This window comes from Anarhichas minor, unplaced genomic scaffold, assembly GCF_050575085.1.
Source record: "Anarhichas minor isolate MPS153535 unplaced genomic scaffold, ASM5057508v1 ptg000173l, whole genome shotgun sequence".
Classification (NCBI taxonomy): domain Eukaryota; kingdom Metazoa; phylum Chordata; class Actinopteri; order Perciformes; family Anarhichadidae; genus Anarhichas; species Anarhichas minor.
Genome location: NW_027466619.1, coordinates 85,001 through 90,000, shown reverse-complemented (window position 1 = coordinate 90,000; position 5,000 = coordinate 85,001).

The following is a 5,000-nucleotide window of genomic DNA, read 5'->3' as shown; positions in this document are numbered from 1 at the left end:
ATAGAACGCACAGCGGGGATACTCATGCCCAGTTGTCGAGCTGGAAGTCCTCTAACCACCCATATAAGATGAATAATAAACGGATACACACAGCCGATGCAGCGCGTGTTTGAAAACCGCCGATCGATCTTCATACTCTGACAAAATCACAGCGAAAAATCCTTAAACCAAATACCCGTTTTGCGCGGTCCATATCTCCGCGAAAACACAACGCACAGCCGGGAACCTCATATCTAATTGTAGTCCAAGTCCACTTCTACAAACCTATCCGAGTGGATCCTGGATGCGAGGTCCACAGCCGAGGCACCACGCGGTCAAAGTAGGTCGCAGGGGCCCTATTACGCGCGCCATATCTACCCGGAAATGGAACGCACAGCGGGGATTCTTATTTTGAATACACGGTCCCGACGTCCTCTAACTACCCATATAAGCAGAATAATAAACGGGTATCCACAGCCGAGGCAGCACGTATTTGAAAACCGCCGACCGATCTTCATACTCTGACAAAATCACAGCGATAGCGCCAATACTCTGTTTCCTTAAACCAAATCGCCGTCTTGCGCGGTCCATATCCCCGCGAATACACAACGCACAGCCGGGACACCTATGCCGACGTGTAGCCACCGTCAACCTCTAAAGACATGTGGAGGGTGATCCACAATCGGACACTCACAGCCGAGGCACGACGCGGTCAAAGTAGGTCGCAGGGACCATATTACGCGCGCCATATCTACCCGGAAATAGAACGCACAGCGGGGATACTCATGCCCAGTTGTCAAGCTGGAAGTCCTCTAACCACCCATCTAGACACTCCTATAAACGGATACACACAGCCGATACAGCGCGTATTTGAAAACCGCCGACCGATCTTCATACTCTGACAAAATCAAAGCGAAAGACTTAAACGAAATACCCGTTTTGCGAGGTCCATATCCCCGCGAATACACAACGCACAGCCGGGACACTTATACCCGATCGTAGACCACATCCACCTCTACAAACCTATCCGAGTGGATCATGGATGCGACCTCCACAGCCGAGGCACGGTGTAGTCAAAGTAGGTCGCAGGGACCACATTACGCGCGCCATATCTACCCGGAAATAGAACGCACAGCGGGGATTCTTATACTGAATACACGGCCCCGACGTCCTCTAACCAACTATGTAAACTGAATAATAAACGGATAACCACAGCCGAGGCAGCGCGTGTTTGAAAACAGCCGACCGATCTTCATACTCTGACAAAATCACAGCGAAAGACTTAAACGAAATCGTCGTTTTGCGAGGTGCATATCTCCGCGAATACACAACGCACAGCCGGGACACTTATACCCAGTTGTAGTCCACGTCCCCCTCTACAAAACTATCGGAGTGGATCCTGGATGCGAGGTCCACAGCCGAGGCACGGTGTAGTCAAATTAGGTCGCAGGGACCATATTACGCGCGCCATATCTACCCGGAAATAGAACGCACAGCGGGGATTCTTATACTGAATATACGGCCCCGACGTCCTCTAACCAACTATGTAAGCTGAATAATAAACGGATAACCACAGCCGAGGCAGCGCGTGTTTGAAAACAGCCGACCGATCTTCATACTCTGACAAAATCACAGCGAAAGACTTAAACGAAATCGTCGTTTTGCGAGGTGCATATCTCCGCGAATACACAACGCACAGCCGGGACACTTATACCCAGTTGTAGTCCACGTCCCCCTCTACAAAACTATCGGAGTGGATCCTGGATGCGAGGTCCACAGCCGAGGCACGGTGTAGTCAAAGTAGGTCGCAGGGACCATATTACGCGCGCCATATCTACCCGGAAATAGAACGCACAGCGGGGATTCTTATACTGAATACACGGCCCCGACGTCCTCTAACCAACTATGTAAGCTGAATAATAAACGGATAACCACAGCCGAGGCAGCGCGTGTTTGAAAACAGCCGACCGATCTTCATACTCTGACAAAATCACAGCGAAAGACTTAAACGAAATACCCGTTTTGCGAGGTCCATATCCCCGCGAATACACAACGCACAGCCGGGACACTTATACCCAGTTGTAGTCCACGTCCCCCTCTACAAAACTATCGGAGTGGATCCTGGATGCGAGGTCCACAGCCGAGGCACGGTGTAGTCAAAGTAGGTCGCAGGGACCATATTACGCGCGCCATATCTACCCGGAAATAGAACGCACAGCGGGGATTCTTATACTGAATACACGGCCCCGACGTCCTCTAACCAACTATGTAAGCTGAATAATAAACGGATAACCACAGCCGAGGCAGCGCGTGTTTGAAAACAGCCGACCGATCTTCATACTCTGACAAAATCACAGCGAAAGACTTAAACGAAATACCCGTTTTGCGAGGTCCATATCCCCGCGAATACACAACGCACAGCCGGGACACTTATATCTAACTGTAGTCCAAGTCCCCCTCTACAAATCTATCCTAGTGGATCATGGATGCGAGGTCCACAGCCGAGGCACGATGTAGTCAAAGTAGGTCGCAGGGGCCATATTGCGCGGTCCATATTTACCCGGAAATGGAACGCACAGCGGGGATTCTTATACCGAATCCACGGTCCCGACGTCCTCTAACTACCCATATAAGCAGAATAATAAACGGGTATCCACAGCCGAGGCAGCACGTATTTGAAAACCGCCGACCGATCTTCATACTCTGACAAAAAGCGCCGGGCGATCTTCATACTCTGACAAAATCACAGCCGTTTTTATATCGTTTTGCGAGATGGATATCTCCGCGAATACACAACGCACAGCCGGGATACTCATACCTAATTGTATAATACGTCTACCTCTACAAACCTATCCGAGTGGATCCTGGATGCGAGATCCAGAACCAGGATCCATATCGCGCGGGTAAACGGCGGGAGTAACGAGGACTCTCTTAAGGTAGGGGACGTTACTGGGCTGCGCTGCGAAAGACGAGCGCCAAAACTCTGTTTCCTTAAACGGAAGCGCCGTTTTGCGAGGTGGATATCTCCGCGAAAACACCACGCACAGCCGGGACACTTATACCCAATCGTAGACCACGTCCACCTCTACAAACCTATCCGAGTGGATCCTGGATCCGAGACCCACAGCCGAGGCACCACGCGGTCAAAGTAGGTCGCAGTTGCCGTTTTGCGCGCTCCATCTCTCCGCCAAAACACCACGCACAGCCGGGACACTTATACCCTATTGTAGACCCCGACCTCCTCTAACCACCCATACATGCAGAACAATAAACGGATACCCACAGCCGATGCAGCAAGTAGTTCAAAAGCGCCGGCCGATCTTCGTACTCTGACAAAATCACAGCGAAAGACGAGCGCCAATACTCTGTCTCCTTAAACCAAATCGCCGGTTTGCGCGGTGCATATCCCCGCGAATACACAACGCACAGACTCGGCCCCTACGCCGAATAGTAGACCACGTCCACTTCTAAAGACCTGTGGAGTTTGAGCCACAATCGGACACTCACAGCCGATGCACGACTCGGTCAAAATAGGTCGCAGTAGCCACATTGCGCGGTTCATATCTCCGCCAAAACACAACGCACAGCCGGGATACTTATGCCGAATTGTAGACCCCGACGTCCTCTAACCACCCATCTAGACACTCCTATAAACGGATACCCACAGCCGATGCAGCGCGTAGTTCAAAAGCGTCGGCCGATCTTCGTACTCTGACAAAATCACAGCCAAAGACGAGCGACAATATCGCCGGTCTGCGAGGTCCATATCTCCGCGAAAACACAACGCACAGCCGGGACACTTATACCCGATCGTAGACCACATCCACCTCTACAAACCTATCCGAGTGGATCCTGGATCCGAGACCCACAGCCGAGGCACGATGTACGCAAAGCCGGTCACAGTAGCCGAGCGCCAATACTCTGTTTCCTTGAACAAAATCGCCGGTTTGCGAGGTGCATAGCTCCGCGAATACACAACGCACAGCCGGGACACTTATACCCAATTGTAGACCACATCAACCTCTACAAAACTATCCGAGTGGATCCTGGATGCGAGACCCACAGCCGAGGCACGATGTGGTCAGAATAGGTCGCAGGGGCCACATTGCGCGGTCCATAAACCCGGAAATGGAACGCACAGCGGGGATAATAATACCGAAATGTCGACCCAGACGTACTCTCACAACCCATAAGGCAGACCAATAAACTGACACCGACATAACCAATAAACTGACACCGACAAATGAATAAACGGACACCCACAGCCGATGCAGCACGTATTTCAAAAGCGTTAGCGATATTCGTCTCACAGCGAAAGACGAGCGCCAATACTCTGTTTCCTTGAACCAAATTCCCGGTTTGCGCGGTCCATATCTCCGCGAATACACAACGCAAAGACTCGTCCCCTACGCCGAATAGTAGACCACGTCCACTTCTAAAGACCTGTGGAGGAGGATCCAGGATCGGGCATTCACAGCCGATGCACGACGTGGTCAAAATAGGTCACTGTAGCCATATTGCGCGCTCAATATCTCCGCCAAAACACAACGCACAGTCGGGGTACTTACGCCGAATTGTAGACCTTGACGTCCTCTAACCAGCCATCCATGCACTCCTATAAACGGATAACCACAGCCGATGCAGCAAGTAGTTCAAAAGCGTCGGCCGATCTTCGTACTCTGACAAAATCACAGCGAAAGACGAGCGCCAATACTCTGTCTCCTTAAACCAAATCGCCGGTTTGCGCGGTGCATAGCTCCGCGAATACACATCGCACAGACTCGTCCCCTACGCCGAATAGTAGACCACGTCGACTTCTAAAGACCTATGGAGTTAGATCCACAATCGGACACTCACAGCCGATGCACGACGTGGTCAAAATAGGTCACTGTAGCCGTTTTGCGCGCTCCATATCTCCGCCAAAACACAACGCACAGCCGGGGTACTTATGCCGAATTGTAGACCCCGACGTCCTCTAACCAGCCATCCATGCACTCCTATAAACGGATAACCACAGCCGA